The 17,664-nt window shown below is 43.1% G+C and overlaps 1 long non-coding RNA gene across 1 annotated transcript in view; it reads right to left on the bottom strand.

Annotated features, from left to right (window-relative positions):
- Nucleotides 1-2,707: 2,707 nt before the first annotated feature.
- Nucleotides 2,708-17,664, bottom strand: part of LOC129698324 (uncharacterized) — a 36,594-nt gene continuing 21,637 nt past the window's right edge. The window contains exon 3 of the long non-coding RNA XR_008723666.1: nucleotides 2,708-4,167. This is a non-coding gene — a long non-coding RNA (uncharacterized LOC129698324). The remainder of the gene's footprint in view (nucleotides 4,168-17,664) is intronic.

The following is a 17,664-nucleotide window of genomic DNA, read 5'->3' as shown; positions in this document are numbered from 1 at the left end:
TTGAGAGAAGGAATGGGTGACATTTCAGGTAGAGACCAGTCCTTCTCTCCAGAGACGCTGCCTGTCCCATAGAGCTACTCCAGCTTTTTGTGTCTTTCTTCAGTTTAAACCAGCATCTGTAATTCCTTCCTACACAAGAAAGAAGAGTTGTTTCTTGCACTATGTATGTAGATCTTCTTCCAATTATATATATATACTAGACTAAGTGGGACCCGTTGGGTCCCAGCATCACACAGGAGGGCTGGTCATCCAACGCAATATTCCACCTCTCCACCAATTCTAATATTGGTGGCCAGTTGGGGGGGGGCTTTCTGGAGCGCTAGTATGGGTGTTGTGGGCTGAAGGGTCTGGTTTCCAGAGGGCTATTATGCAAATTGTGCGCCAAATGGATTATTGGGCTGGCATCTCAGTCAATCAAGCCTGTAGTGCTGGCAACTCACTCACGGCTGGTGGGCTGGTAGTTGACTCACGGCTAATCCTTGAAATTCTATTTCAAGCAGGGTATAAGGCCACCAAATTCAAGTGCAGTTTCTTACCACTTCTAGCAGGGTGCAAGGCCACCAAATTCAAGTGCAGTTTCATACCATTTGAAGTAGGGTGCAAAGCCACTATAGACAGCGAGTCGTGACCTCTCCCTCCTCCATCTTGCAGAGACTGAGCCACACCCACATTTCCGGGTTTTATAACCCCTCTCCCCCCCCCACCGGAAAAGCTGTGGCTTTCATGGAGTGATTGACAGGAGAGAGATTCTCAACATTTTTTTTTAAACTAATACACTTTTATTTTTCATTGATGGGAAGAATTTTCTGTACCTGCTCAGCGGAGGGGGGACTGAGTAAGATGGTCAAAAATCACAGCCATAAGTGGTAGCGTTTTATCTAAAATCAATATACAGTGCAAACAGGAAGTAAGTGCATTTACAGTATTGCCTTTTAACTTCAAGCCAATGCACCCAAGCCACCATTTGCAGTAAGTAATGCATGTCAACTTCATGCCACCATTTGCAGTAAGTGATGCCTTTCAACTTCAAGCCAATGCACCCACGCCACCATTTGCAGTAAGTAATGCCTCTTAACTCCAAGCCATTGCATCCAAGCCACCATTTGCAGTAAGTAATGCCTTTTAACTTCAAGTCAACTTCAAGCCACCATTTGCAGTAAGTAATGCCTTTTATCTTCAAGCCATTGCATCCAAGCCACACCCAAGCCACCATTAGCAGTAAGAGATGCCTTTCAACTTCAAGTCAAAGCTCCCAAGCCACCATTTGCCGTAAGTAGTGCCTTTCAACTTCAAGTCAAAGCTCCCAAGCCATAATTTGCCGTAAGTAGTGCTTTCAACTTCAAGTCAAAGCTCCCAAGCCACCATTTGCAGTAAGTAGTGCCTTTCAACTTCATGCCACCTTTTGCACTGCCTTTCAACTTAATGCCAAAGCACCCAAGCCACAATTTGCAGTAAGTCGTGCCTTTCAACTTCAAGCCAATGCACCCATGCCCCCATTTGCAGTAAGTACTGCATTTTAACTTCAAGCCATTGCACCCAAGCCACCATCTGCAGTAAGCAGTGCCTTTCAACTTTAAGCCACACCCAAGCCATCATTTGCAGTAAGTAGTGCCTTACAACTTCAAATCAAAGCTCCCAAGCCACCATTTGCATTTAAGTAGTGCCTTACAACTTCAAGCCAAAGCAACCAAGCCACCATTTGCAGTAAGTAGTGCCTTTCAACTTCATGCCACCATTTGCAGTAAGTAGTGCCTTTCAACTTCAAGCAAAGCAACCCAAGCCACCATTTGTAGTAATAGTGCCTTTCAACTTCAAGCCAAAGCTCCCAGGCCTCCATTTGCAGTAAGTACTGCCTTTCAACTTCAAGTCAAAGCTCCCAAGCCGCCATTTGCAATAAGTGGTGTCTTTCAACTTCAAGCCACACCCAAGCCATCATTTGCAGTAAGTGGTCTCTTTCAACTTCAAGCCACACCCAAGCCACCATTTGCAGTAAGTAGTGCCTTTCAACTTCAAGCAAAAGCAACCAAGCCACCATTTGCAGTAAGTAGTGCCTTTCAACTTCAAGCAAAAGCAACCAAGCCACCATTTGCAGTAAGTAGTGCTTTCAACTTCAAGCCAAAGCACCCAAGCCACCATTTGCAGTAAGTAGTGCCTTTCAACTTCATGCCACCATTTGCAGTAAGTGGTTTCTTTCAACTTCAAGCCACACCCAAGCCACCATTTGCAGTAATTAGTGCCTTTCAACTTCAAGCCAAAGCAACCAAGCCGCCATTTGCAGAAAGTAGTGCTTTTCAACTTCATGCCACCATTTGCAGTGCCTTTCAACGTAATGCCAAAGCACCCAAGCTGCAATTTGCAGTGTAGTGCCTTTCAACTTAAAGCCAAAGCACCCAAGCCACCATTTGCAGTAAGTAGTGCCTTTCAACTTCAAGCCACAATTTGCAGTAAGTAGTGCCTTTCAACATCAAGCCAGTGCACCCATGCCCACATTTGCAGTAAGTAATGCATTTTAACTTCAAGCCATTGCACCCAAGGAGCGCTTGTATGAATCATTTTAGAACCAATAGACATTTTCTTTGCAAGCTTTAGAACCAATAGACATTTTTTTTGCAAGCTTTAGTACCAATAGTCATTTTTTGCAAGCTTTAGAACCAATAGAGACAGACACTTTATGCAAGCTTTAGAACCAATAATCACTTTTTTTTGCAAGCTTTAGAACCAATAAACATTTTTTGCAACCTTTAGAACCAATAGACATTTTTTGCAAGCTTTAGAACCAATAGACACTTTTTTTGCAAGCTTTAGAACCAATAGACATTTTTTGCAAGCTTTAGAACCAATAGACATTTTTTGAAAGCTTTAGAACCAATAGACATTTTTTTTGCAAGCTTTAAAACCAATAGACACATTCTGCAAGCATTTTAGAACCACTAAGGGCACTTACGTTTGAGTAGACATGTGTTCAATGTTATTCACAGCTCAGAGAAACGTGACCCTCTGCCTTCCTCCCTTGAAAAGACTGTGTGGCACATCACTTCCTGGTTTTATAGTTCCTCCCCCCTGCCGCCAGCGGGGGCAGCAGAGAGAATGGGGAATTTTGTAAAAACATTAATATATCTGTCATTTTTAATCGACGGGGAAAATCCTTGGCACACATGCGGCGGAGGGGGGCTCTGAGCAAGGTGGCCAAAAATGACGGCCATAGGAAATCGCAGCACAGATGGCCAAAACCGGTCAAGAACAGACTTTTAGTAATATAGATATATTTTTTTTCACTTACATTTTTATTGATTTTTATGAGATATATACAAAACAGTGCAACACCATCACCGTAAATAAAGCAAAATAAGAAAAACAGCAATCAAAATAAAAAAATAAGTAGATAGGGTGGAAAAAAAAGAAGTAAATAAATAAAAGATTGGAATAAGACCATGTGGTTCACCTACCAAATTAAAAAAAGAAAAATAACATTGCATTGATTAGTTATCTGGAGATCATTCAATATTCATACAAACATACCATCTAGTTATATGTAACACAATCTTCCCATATCTAGCTCGGCATTTATCTAATTGGTGTCATGGCTCAAATAAATGGTCCATTTTTCCCAGAGCTTCTCAAATGAATTCTCCTTGACTCTCAAGGAATATGTCAATTTCTCCATATTAATGATGTCTCGCACAATTTCTAACCACTGTTCCTGTTTTGGACTTTTGCATTAAGCCACTACCTGGTAATGGCCTTCTTGCTTGCTGCAAGCAAAACTTTAATCAAATATGTATCTTCTATTTTTACAACATCTTTAATACGCCCCAGATACATCACAGGGCAGGTATTTGGGATTTTATAACCAAGATGTTTTTGTACAGCTGCATTAACATTTTTCCAGTATGGCCTTACCTTTACACAGTTCCAGAAAATATGCGAGTGGTCTGCCTCCGTCTATTATATATATTTCTACTTTGCCTTTTAGGTACAGAGTTCCAGACTATCGACATGGTGATGATAAAGGAACAGTGACAACATGCCCCTAATCACATGGTGCATGAATTGGAGAGAACATTTTGAAGAGGTGTGCTTGTTCTTCCTACTGAATGAGTGCAATGAAGTGCTCTTCATGCAGTCTTGGTACACACAGGCACTGTTGTTAAAAAACAATGTGTTCACCTATAATGGAGAAAAGAAATGTTTAGTGAGACAGATGGTTGATCAAGTGGTTTCTTTGTGCTGAAGGGACTGAACTTCTTTGAAATGCAATTATACCTAGACAGTCTTGAGGAGTGTAATTATGATCTCTTGGTTTTATACTCAATCTCTATTAACTATTGGAGGAAACAAAACATTTTATTTAATACACACGTTTAATCTTCCTGCTCCCAAAATGTATTATCCTTTTTCTCATTGCACCTGCCATTCGTCTGCCATTCTCCTGCCCTGTTTATGTCCTTCGGTAGTTTTTCGCATGTGTTTACATTTTGGTTATCAAAAGACGTTCACTGACTTAAAAGGTAGGTGGGTTGTCACAGAACTAATCTGTCCAGTGAAGCTCAAAGAGATGGTTTTATTGAGTCGAGACCGCTGTCTGTGAGGCTTGCCAGCTAACAGCACATGTCAGAAGTTTGGGCATCATTCCCAAAGTAATATTTATGCATTGGAAAATTGCATGCACTCTGCTCCAGAATATTCATTATGCACAGCCAGCTGGGGAACATTTTCCTTACCTGCTCTGCAAACTAATGAAGCTGACCTTCCCATGGAATTATCAAACTTTAATTTGGGATGAAATTATTTTCAATAAAACAACCACTGTTGCAACCTGCATGGATTTGTTAAATACAGGTGGTATGATAAACTTGGTTGGTTTCTCCAACAGAATATTTCAATTGTTGTTTTGTCTGTGGATAAAGCTAAATAATAGGACAGCACAGTGGCCCAGCAGCAGAGGTGCTGCCTTACAGCGTTCACAGCGCTGGAGACCCTGGTTCGATCCTGACCACAGGTGCTGCCTGTCGCCGTTTGTACATTCTCCCCGTGACCACGTGGGTTTTCTCCGACATCTTCGGCCTCCTCACACACTCCAAAGACCTACAGGTTTGTAGGTTAATTGGCGTGGTGTAAGCGTAAATTGTCTCTAGTGTGTGTAGGATAGTGCTAATGTGCAGGGATCACTGGTCGGTGCAGACTCGGTGGGCCTGTTTCTGCGTTGTTTCTCTAAACGAAATAAAGAATTTAGTGATAAAATAATGATCCATTTGTACTGTTTAAGCAATAGTCCATTTCCTTGGATATATGACAATTTTTTCATCCATTTCCATTATGTGGCATCACTAGCAAGGCTTGCAATTATTACCAATACTGACCTCTCTAAGAAGATGATAGTATTGTATGAGTTTGGCTTGATTGCATTTGGTATTATCTGACTTGATTTGGATAATATGCAAAGCAAAGCTTTTCACTCTTCCTCTGTATACGTGACAATAATGAACCAAAACCTCCTTGGAGTGCAACAGTCATTCGAGTGAAGATAATCCCGGAATTCCCCTTAAATGATTAGATGGGAAATTCCAGGACTCAGTAAAAGGAAGGAATATACTTCCATGCTAGGATGGTATGTGACTTGCTGGGGCACCCTACCACACATATTTTCCCCAATCACATATTTGTTGTTATGTCCAACTCATCTGCTTCTCATAAATATTGAACTAATATAATTATTTGATATTAATCATGGGGATGAGGTTCATCGTCAGATTTGCACCAAGCTTTCTACCGGCCTTGGATCAAATGTTTTCCAGGAGCTTCATTAGCACAGTGGTGGAATCACATTGACAGCCAATATCTCAGCTGCACAGTAGCTGACGCACAATTGGTGCTGCTGTCCAAGCAGACCCATGTCAAGAAACTACAGATTGTTCAAAGGCTTCCAAGCAATCACATAACACTCTCATACAATCCCTGCACATTGCTATGCAAGCTCAGTCATTAGTCTCTAAATCAATGTTTCAAGTGGCATGCCAAACATCATAGTGGTGCAATATTTAAGAAAGAACTGCAGATGCTGGAACAATCGAAGGTATACACAAAATGTTGGAAAAACTCAACGGGTGAGGAGGCATCTCTGGAGAGAAGGAATAGGCGACGTTTCAGTCAGTCTGAAGAAGGGTCTCAACCCAAAACGTTGCCTATTCCTTCTTTCCCGCTGAGTTTCTCCAGCATTTTATGTCTACCGTCATAGTGGTGCAGCATTTATACCTCACGCTGCCTCTGCAGGACCAGCAGCATAATCAAGGATGAGTCACACCCTGGCCACTCCCTCTTCTACCCTCTCCCATCAGGCAAAGTATACAGAAGTGTGAAAATGCACAGCACCAGATTCAGGGACAGTTTCTTCCCAGCTGTTATCAGGCAACTGATGCATCCTACCTCAACCAGAGACCAGTGCTGAACAACTAGCTAGCTACCTCTTTGATCACCATCAGACTATTCTTGATCTGACTTTGCTGGCTTTACCTTGCACTAAACATTATTCCCTTATCATGTATCTATGCATTGTAAATAGATCGATTGTAATCATGTATTGTCTTTCTGCTGACTGGGTAGCACGCAACATAGGTTTTTCACTGTACCTCGGTACATGTGACAATAAACTAAACTGAACTGAAACAAGTTGCTCCCCAAAGGTAACGAGGATGGCCGACTAGCGTTCTTGAGATTCGGGTGGTTGTATGGGTGGGGGCAGCATCACAGTCGTCACGGCTGTGACTCTCTGCAGAGCAGCAACTGCTCCCCGCCAGGATGTCCACTTTCCAAATGACACCACACCATGAGTAACATGTACAGTTTTGGTATTTCTATCTAACTCGGGGTACTTCTACATTAGAGACATTTTGGTAAAAGTCCACATGGTTAATGAGTGAGAATAGAGATGAATGGGGTGAGGGCAGGTTAAGCAGGAATGTTCCTGCCTCAGCGTGTAGAAAAAATGAGAAGTGATTTGATAAGATACCAGCTCTTAGTGCAAGAACATGGTACCAAGGGGCATCGTATCAGAAGAAAGAGCTTCCTATTTAAGGCAGATGTGGAAAGGAATGTCCTTCCTCAGATTGCTGGGCCTTTCAAACACTCTAATTTAGAGGGTTGGGGAGAGGGATATGTATCAGTGGATATGTTCCTTATTGAAATGGACAACCTTTTGAACTCCAGGGAGTCAAAGGTTAAGAGGGACAGGCAGCTTGGAGTTTGTGAGGCAATAAAGTATGTCATAATTCTGTTCGAATATCGCATGTCCTTACCGGAGCACACAACTGCGACTCTGTACTAGCTAGCTGCATCATTCAAGCATAGTTGGTACAGTACAAAGTCTGTTCTTCCAGGCCCAGTGCTGCTCAGGTGGAGCCACCCCTCTCAGGCCATTGGAATATCAAGGTGTTTGAGTATTCTGCTGGATTGGGGCAAATGAGAAATGGGTTCTAGGGGAAAGGCAAGGGTGATGTCAACTTCGCATTCAATTTGGCAAATTTTGATTTATAAAATCGAATAAAATGTCATATAGCATTATATAGATATATAGCTTTTATTTTTCAATGATTCAATGGTATTTTATTTATCACATATACTGAGGTACATTGAAATTCATGTTTGTATATATTACCATCCGGAGCGGGATTCCTCACCAGGGATCCCTGGAGAGGAGCTCCGACCGCCAGCCCTGCGGTCTGCAGTGCTTCTGGCTGCGGCGCGGTGGGGACTTTAGATCTTCGACAGCCGGCCTGTGGCCTACACCATCTTGAAGCCGCGGTCTCCGGTGGGGGAAGCACCGATTCAGGACTTACCTGGACTTACCTTGTCTGCACATCTGGATGCCCGAGCGGCGACTGGGGAGGGTTGTGGTCCCGCCATGGAGGAAAATGGAGGAGGACTGGCCAAACTTTGTGCCTTCCACAACAGTGATGAATGCTGTGGTGGATGTTTGTGTTAAATTTTTATTGTGTATTGTGTGTTCTTTTTTTATTGTACCGCTGCTGGCAAATTCATTTCACTGCACTTTATGTGCAAGTGACGAATAAAACTTGACTTGACTTGACTTGACTTCACTTCACTTGAAGGGAGAATTAGATTGAGCTCTTAGGGCTAACGGAATCAAGGGGTATGGAAAGAAAGCCAGAACGGGGTACTAAATTTGGATGACCAGCCATGATCATATTGAATGGCGGTGCTGGCTCGTGGGGCTGAATGGCCTACATTTTGCACCTATTTTCTATGTTCCTCTGTTTCTATGTTTCAGACCGGCTTACACCTTGTTCCTCACTAAGTGTCAGACTGGAGAATGACCCACTGGATATCTTGCCAAATACTGTTGCTGCTGAGATAGCTTCTTCTCCTTATCTTTCTCTCCAACAACCTGTGTCGTGCACCATCCGCTCATTTATCCAATCGTGCTCCACTCCAAAAGGAATACCTACCAGTACAGTCCCACCTGGTAGCAGCTGCTTTTCGAAGCACGTTTCGGCCCATCAAGTCTACTCCGCCATTCAATCATGGCTGTTCTCTCTCTCCCTCCTAACCCGGTTCTCCTGCCTTCTCCCCATAACCCCTGACACCTGTCAGATACTTGGTTAGTACAAGGGTCAGGGGTTATGGGGTGAAGGCAGGAGAATGGGGTTAAGAGGGAAAGATAGATCAGCCAAGATTGAAAGGCGGGGTAGACTTGATGGGCCGAATGGTCTAATTCTGCTCACATCACATTTGAATATATGAATTTATGAACTTAATCCCGTTATTTATTCACCTCATAATCTCAAATTCCTCCAGATTCAACCATTCTCCAGCAAACTAGAGGCAATTTATAGTGGCAAATTAAACTACCAACCTACACATCTTTGAAATATTGGAAGAAAAAGGACCACACAAAGGAAACTAGTGGTCTCAGGGAGAACGTGCAAATACCACACAGACAGGGTCCAAGGTCAGGGTCAAAACTGGTTGTCGGGTGACCTCCTCAGGATTTGACGGACTGAATGAGCACTCCATCAACTGCGTTATAAGGAAAATTTGGGCAGGCTAGAATTTTATTCCTTGGAGCATAGGAGAGTGAGGGGTAATCTTACAGAGGTTTTCAAGATCATGGGGGGCATTTATAGTGGGAATGTACAAAGTTTTTTTTTTCCAGTGTCGAGGAATTTAATTCAGAGAGGTTTCAGGTGAGAGGGGAAAGGTTTAATTGGAACTTGAGAGGCAACCTTCCACATGGATAATGGGAAGTATATGGAACAAGCTGCCGGACGAAGTGGCATTTACTAGACAATTGGATATGTACATGGATAGGAAAGTGTGATATGGACCAAATACAGGAAATTGGGAGATATACACAGAATGCTGGAGTAACACAGCGGGACAGACAGCATCTCTGGAGAAAAGGAATGGGTGACGTTTCGGGTCGAGACCCTTCTTCAGTCTGAAGAAGTTACTCCAGCATTTTAAATCTTCGGTTTAAGCCAGCATCTGCAGTTACTACCTCCAGGAAAACGGGGTTAGCTTAGATAAGCACTTGGTCAATATGCACGAGTTGGACTGAAGGGCCTGTTTCTGTGCTGTATGACTCTGTGACTCTATAAAAATATAATCAGTAAGAATGCAGTCCAAGTTCAAGACACTGTTACAATATTGAAACCTGACCATGATATGGAGAAACAGCATTGATCTTAAAAAAATAAATGTCAACAGTAGTATAAAGGCTTGCTGAACTATGTCATGGATGGATCCTAAGTGAATCCATTGATGCCGAGTCCACACAGACTACGAGTTTTCTCTGATGGTTCTTCATGTTATCAGGAAGATTTTCCCTTTCTTTGTTTGTAGCATCTGCAAAATAGTGGGTGTGGTGCTGCATGACTGCTCTGATTCTGGCCGGCTTTCCCATTATAACCACCTAAGTGTATGATCATGTCTCCATTGCGCCCATCCTTGCAATAGGTCCGCTGCTCATATTTTGCTTGGGCAGCTTGCAACCCAGTGGTATGATTATTGATTTCTCTAACTTCAAGTAATCCTTGCATCCCCCCTCTCTCTCCATACCTCCCCCACCCAAGACATACCAGCTTCAAAGTCGTCTTGTTGAGTCTCATTGTCTGTAACTCATTTTCACCTAGCACACAGCTAACAATGGCCTGTTTCCTTTATCATTGTTACTTTTTTGCATATCTTTCAATCATTTGTATTATACCTCTCTACATCACAGACTAAATCTCTCATTTCCCTTTCCCCTGACTCTCAGTCTGAAGAAGAAGTAAAGCGACAAAAATTCAGCATGGGAAAAGCGACAAACCTTCAGAACGTGAAAAGCGACGCAAATTTATCATGCGAAATGCGACGAAAATTCAGGAAGCGAAAGGCATCGAAAATTAAAAACTCCAAAGGCGACGTAAATTCAGGACATGAAAAGTGACAAAATTACAGGACGCATAATGCTAGCTAGATGGCTACATATAGGGGAGAGTACCTAGAAATAGGGGGGGTTTAGAGAAGAGCACCTGTAAATGCTGATTTAGGATAGGGCATGTATATGGGAGGAGGATTTAGGGGAGGGCACCTTTAAACTAAATTAGGAGGGCATCTGAAAATGGTGAATTAGGGGAGGGCACCTTTAAATGGTGCAGTAGGGAAGGCATCTGTAAATTTAGGGTAGATTTAGGTGAGAGCACCTGTAAAGGAGCTATACAATATGAGCAACAACAACAATTGAAGCTTTACAACTGAGATGAGAAGAACTTTTTTCACGCAGAGAGTGGTGAATCTCTGGAACTCTCTGCCACAGAGGGTAGTTGAGGCCAGTTCATTGGCTATATTTAAGAGGGAGTTAGATGTGGCCCTTGTGGCTAAGGGGATCAGGGGGTATGGAGAGAAGGCAGGTACGGGATACTGAGTTGGATGATCAGCCATGATCATATTGAATGGCGGTGCAGGCTCGAAGGGCCGAATGGCCTACTCCTGCACCTAATTTCTATGTTTCTATGAAGGGTCTCGACCTGAAACATCAACCATTCCTTTTCTCCAGAGATGCTGCCTGACCTGCTGAGTTACTCCAGCTTTTTGTGTCTATCTTCAGTTTAAACCAGCATCTGCAGTTCCTTCTTGCATAATATATTAGTACCCCAGTTTGTGTCTTTCTTGAGAAAGTCACCCAATAAAACTACGGAAAGGCCTAATGAACCACCGTGGCCTAAAAATCCATCAGGCGAGAATGAAATTCTCGGAGAAGGAGAAAGAGGTGCAGTGCACAGGCCTTGAACCTGGTGAGACACAGGAGGATCCCAGCCACGACTCACCCCACAGAGCCCAGTCCCTCCACGCACTAGAATCTCCCAACCTGTGCAGAGTAGTTATTAAGATGGCTGATCCGTGGGCAGTTGCTGCTGGGACGCAAGTCGGGGTCTGATCAACCCCGGCTGGGTTGCCTGGGCGAGGGTGTCTGATGTTGTGAGACCCCAAACACCCGATGACCCCAGATCACATCACTGAGGATGCATCGCAGCGCATCTAGAAGATGTATATTTTTGATGCTATGCTTAGTAGTCCATCTTTTGCGAATTCCACATTGTGAATTTTCACCACACCATGCAGATAAATTAGTATTTCTTATATAAATCTTGAATTTACAATTGTTCAATTATTTTAGTTTAGTTTGGAGATACAATATGGAAACAGGATCTTCGGCCCACAGTCTGACCAGTGATCCCCACACATTAACATTATCCAACACACACTGGGGACAATTACACCAATCAAACTAACCTAAAGAACCTGGACATCTTTGGAGTGTGGGAGGAAACCGAAGACCTTGGAGAAAACCCATGCCATTATGGGGAGAGCGTACAAACTCCGTACAGACAGACAGCAATTATGTGCACAACCACTATAAAGGTTCTGGAACATGGCTGTGTCCATAATTCTTTGGAATTCATACGTCAGAAAATCCCTTACTCCTGCTACCTGGCAAGAACCAACTGCACGCCTGCATTTTGGGGCCTATCCATTTGCATAGTAATCCCCTTGTGTTTTACAATTTATCTGATATTCTGACTTCAAATGTTTACTTCAGGAAGTGGACACATACCCCAGTTTGCATTGGCAGAGCCAAAATAGAGATTTAGTTTAGTTTAGTTTAGAGATTCAGCTCAGAAACAGACCCTGCAACACATTGGGTCCGCTCCGACCAGCGATCCCCACATACTAAAACTATCCTCCGCACAAGGGACAATTTTACAATTACCGAGCCAATGAACCTACATTCCTGTACGTACTTGGAGTGTGGAGGAACCGAAGATCTTGACCGAAAACCCACGCAGGTCACGGGGAGAATGTACAAACTCTGTACAGACAGCACCCATAGTCGGGATCGAACCTGGGTATCTGGTGCTGAAAGTGCTGTAAGGCTGCTACTTTACTGTTGAGCCACCGTGACTGCCCTGGTTGAAAATGTCAAATTCCTAGGAGTCAATACCCCCAACAACTTCTCCTCCACCACCCGTATTGAAGCAATGACTAAGAAAGCACAACAACGCCTCTACTTCCTCAGAAGGCTTAGGAAGTTCAGCAAGTCCCCTACAACTCTCTGCTGACTGGATAGCACACCCCAAGAGCTTTTCACTGCACCTCGGTTCACGTGACAATAAACTAAGCTAAACTAAACTAAACTGTTATGATCTCAGCTGTGTCTGATATTTTACCTTCGACTGTCACTCCAAACGATATAAGGATATTATTATCCTTATAGTATATCATAATATAACATATATTATTGCAAAGTTCTACAGAGATGGAGGGAAAATCAAAAATGCATAAAAGCAGTGGATCCAATCTCTAAAAATTGAATGTTAGAATCTTTGTTAATACAAAATCCATCAAAATCCATTGTCATTATCATGGGACAGTAGAGATGACTCTTGTACACAGTAATTTATAAAATGGCAGAAGAAAGTGAAGGCACTTTTTATAAATGGTATTATGACAATAGGCAATAGGGGCAGGAGTAGGCCATTTGGCCCTTCGATGTGATCATGGCTGATCATCCCCAATCAGTACCCCGTTCCTGCCTTCTCCCCATATCCCCTCACTCTGCTATCTTTAAGAGCCCGATCTAGCTCTCTCTTGAAAGTATCCAGAGAACCAGCCTCCCCTACCCTCTGAGGCAGAGAATTCCACAGACTCACCACTCTCTGTGAGAAAAAATGATTCCTCGTCTGCCTTCTAAATGGTTTACTTCTTATTCTTAAACTGTGGCCCCTGGTTCTGGACTCCCCCAACATCGGGAACATGTTTCCTGCCTCTAGCATGTCCAAACCCTTAACAATCTTATATGTTTCAATAAGATCCCCTCTCATACTTCTAAACTCCAGTGTACAAGCCCAGCTGCTCCATTCTCTCAGCATATGACAGTCCCGCCATACCGGGAATTAACCTTATAAACCTTTGCTGCACTCCCTTAATAGCAAGAATGTCCTTCCTCAAATTAGGGGACCAAAACTGCACACAATACTCCAGGTGTGGTCTCACTAGGGCCCTGTACAACTGCAGAAGGATCTCTTTGCTCCTATATTCGACTCCTCTTGTTATAAAGGACCACATGCCATTCGCTTTCTTCACTGCCTGCTGTACCTGCATGCTTACTTTCATAGACTGATGAACAAGGACCCCCAGATCCCGTTGTACTTCCCCTTTTCCCAACTTGACGCCATTTAGATAGTAATCTGCCTTCCTGTTTTTGATACCAAAGTGGATAACCTCACATTTATCCACATTAAACTTCATCTACCATGCATCTGCCACTCCCTCAACCTGTCCAAGTCACCCTGCATTGTCATAGCATCCTCCTCACAGTTCACACTGTCACCCTGCTTAGTGTCATCTGCAACTTTGCTAATTTGCTTTGAATCCCTTCATCCAAATCATTCGATTTCAAATATCCGATTTTTTCCTAAATTCTGAGTTTATTTTGCAAGTACTTCTGAATAAACCTGTGTTGAGTTTGTTAAGAGCGACTAGTGTATTAAATTTGGCTGCATTAGTCAACGCAACCCACAACTGTAAAGTACTTTTAACTTGGACAAGTCAACATGCTGCCCTGCTGAACCTTGACATCATGTTAGTATCATTTACAACCGAGGGTGAAACATGCATAATACCATCCTGGGGAATATAAGTGTGCCAATTGCTATGCATGGAAGTGGAAGTTTGCAACCTGTCGAAATACAAGGAGATAGGGAAAGCTGACCAGAAAGGGAAAGAAAACATAAATTGTCTCTTAGGTCATGAAATCATCAATGCAAATACAGGTCATTTTGCCTTCTCCATCCTTGCCGACTGTAATGGCAATTTCTTAACTTTCCAATGTCCAACTATTGATTGCTCGGAGATGTAGAAGAGTTATAGCTTACGCATTTGCAGATAGTAAAAACAAATCTTCCAGTCGTTATTTCTTGATTTATTGGTCCTTTATTGAAGTAGTACAAACAAAGAAGTGATTCATATCAAGTATTTCTTATTCCAATATAAATTGTAACTTTTCGTTTTTACTAACTGTTTCACCCGTGTCGTGTTGTGTGGCGTTGTGTGGTAAAAACTGTTGTCTCTTCCATCCCTCAAGGCTAAACTGACTCTCTGTGGCTACGCCAGCCTCCTCAGATGTAGACACACCCTTCTACGTCTCAAATCTCACCCACAAGCATACAAAAAAGATACAGCTGGAAATATCTAGACATGGATATTATATGCTAATAGCAACTAACTTAAGCATAAATGGCTCCTACTCTGATCATCAAGGAATTTCCTTTGACAAGTTAACCTACCAACATGCAATGGTCTGGGACGTGCAGAGGAAACTAAGGCACCTGGTGGAAACTCACATTGCATCAAAAATGCATATCCTGAGTGTTATGTGTCATATGCACTTGATATGAACCTAGAACAATGAAGTTATTACTTGGAAGCAATGGAAATTTGTCACATGGAACACTTGCAACATCCTGGCAGCATGCGAGACAGATGGAGAAATATATGAATAAACACATATGAAATACGGCCAGTGAAAAATTTGAGTGGGGTTTGGAGCAGGGCGACGGAGCTTAGGATTATCAGAGCTAGTGGGGTAAAAGTTTTTTTTAAATCAGAGTTCAGGGATGATCACATAATGATTTAATTCCATGTGCATTGCTGGATTAAATTATTGCTGAAGATAGACACAAAAAGCTGGAATAACTTAGTCTAAAGGAGGGTCTCGACTCAAAACATCACCCATTCCTTCTCTCCAGACATACTGCCTGACCTGCTGAGTTACTCCAGCTTTTTGTGTCTCCCTTCGGTTTAAACCAGCATCTGCAGTTCCTTCCCACACATTACATTATTGCTGGGTTAGCCATTCTAGAAATGTCCTGCTTTAGGGACTCACAACCTACTCAAATTCCCATCACATTGTTTGCTGTGCAGCTATAGAATTGAAAGGGGACCTCTTTGAGAAGATGCAAGTCCAGCATTGGGAGTCTATCTCAGATTAACATCCTTTAATCATTTGCATTGTCCACCATCGCGTCCCCACCATGGTACTAACTCGACACTTACCCTAAGCCCACAGGTCTTGCCCTATACCCCCAACCAGGATCACCCAGCCACTGACAAGACCTAATCACTCAGAGGTGCTCACCTGAACCCTACAACTCTACCCATTACTTACACTCCCCCAGCTCACTACACCTGCTCCCGAACTACACCGGCCCTGTTCCCAACACCTACCTCCCTCCACTACACCTGCACCATCTCTACACCTGCCCCCTCCCCTACACCTGCCCTGTCCCCTACACCTGCATTGTCCCTACACCTGTCCCCTCCCCTACACCTGCCCCGTCCCCTACACCTGCTCTCTCTGTACATCACCCAACCCAGGCCATACCTATTTCTTTTAGCAGGCTCACACTTGTGTAAAGGGTGAACGAGGACCTTTTCCGTGTACATGCGAGTCTATTGGATCTCTGGATCTGCTGCAGTTTTAGATGGTAAATGTTGTAGTTTTAGGTGGTGCAACTTGTAGCGATCAATTGTGGTGCCTCTGCAGGTCATAAGGTCATAAGTGATGGGAGCATAATTAGCCATTCGGCCCATCAGGGTTAGTGTGCCATTCAATCATGGATGATCCATCTCTCCCTCCTAACCCCATATCATCATTTCTCCCCATAACCCCTGACACCTATATTAATCAAGAATCTATCTATATCTACCTAAAAATATATCCATTGACGGCCTCCACAGCATTCTGTGGCAAGGAATTCCACAGATTCACCACCCTCTGATGGAAGAAATTCCTCATCTCCTTCCTAAAAGAACGTCCTTTCTGAGGCTATGACCTAGACTCTCCCACAAGTGGAAATATCTTCACCACATCCACTGTATCCAAGCCTGTCACTATCGGTATGTTTCAATGAGGTCCCCCCTCATTCTTCTAAACTCCAGCGAATGCAGGGCCAGTGCCGTCAAATGCTCAACGTATGTTAACTCACTCATTCCAGGGATCATTCTGGTAAAGCTCCAATGGATCCTCTCCAGAGCCAGCACACCCTTCCTCAGATTTGGGGCCCAAAATTGCTCATAATAGCCCAAATGCGGCCTAACTGGGTGGTGCCAGATAGGGCTGCCTCGCCAGCAGTCTGTCACGTCCCTTCTCTGTTTTTTTATTATTTTAAGCATGTTTTAAATGCGTGTTTAAATGTTTCTTGGTTAGTTTATGTGGGGAGATGGGGTGGGGGGGTGGGGGGGACATTATTGGGGGACATTTTTTTCAGTCACTTACCTCGACGGAGTTGTGACTTTCTCAGTGTCTCATCTCTGCCGCCCTGCGTCCTAACAAGTGGATTGGTGTGGTCTTTCCTGGAGAGCGGCCTAAAGCTTCAAGCCGCAGGCGCAGCGCGGACTTTAACATCGCGGAGCTGCGATCCTTTGCTGAGGATCGCCAGAAGAAGTGTTCCAACCACGGGGCCTGTGGACTTTGTATTCTAGTCCCCTCTAAATAAATGCGATTTTGCAAAGGGCACTGGGCACTGAGGGTTCACTGACTTAACAATGTTCACCATGAATAATCCTCCTGTTGTGAATTGTACTTACACCTACATCATATTCTGAGAGCTCAAGGTCAGGCAGTTTTAGCTTCGACAAACATAAAGTTTAACAATGCGTTACTGCTTTCAAGTCTTGTATTGCTGCAGGCCTGTGCTTTGTGGCACATTACTTTTACAGTAATAGCATATTGACATGACACACTTCAGGCTAATAGAGCATTTCAGATGAAAATATGTATCAAAGTATATAAAACGCTGCTCAAATCATGAGGTCTCTGATTTACTGTATATATTGACCTTCCATTGCCATTGTAAAATACATAGAATCATTTTGAGATTTCAAAAGTCGATGAGCTGTCCTAGGTCTTTGTGTGTAGTTTGGATGATATTAATGTTATAGATTTCTGATAACCATCTGATTAACATTCAATTTACATCAAATTATGCTGCAGGGATTTAGCATACCTGAAGTATTCAAAGGTAGAAAAGATTTAGTTTACTTTTGTTTAGTTTAGAGATACAGCATGGAAACAGGCCCTTCAGCCCACTGAGTCTGCGTCGACCA

The sequence above is a fragment of the Leucoraja erinacea genome, chromosome 6 (genome assembly GCF_028641065.1).
Source record: "Leucoraja erinacea ecotype New England chromosome 6, Leri_hhj_1, whole genome shotgun sequence".
Taxonomy (NCBI): Eukaryota; Metazoa; Chordata; class Chondrichthyes; order Rajiformes; family Rajidae; genus Leucoraja; species Leucoraja erinaceus.
Note: the sequence above shows the minus strand (reverse complement) of the source record. Positions and strands in the feature narration are given on the sequence as shown.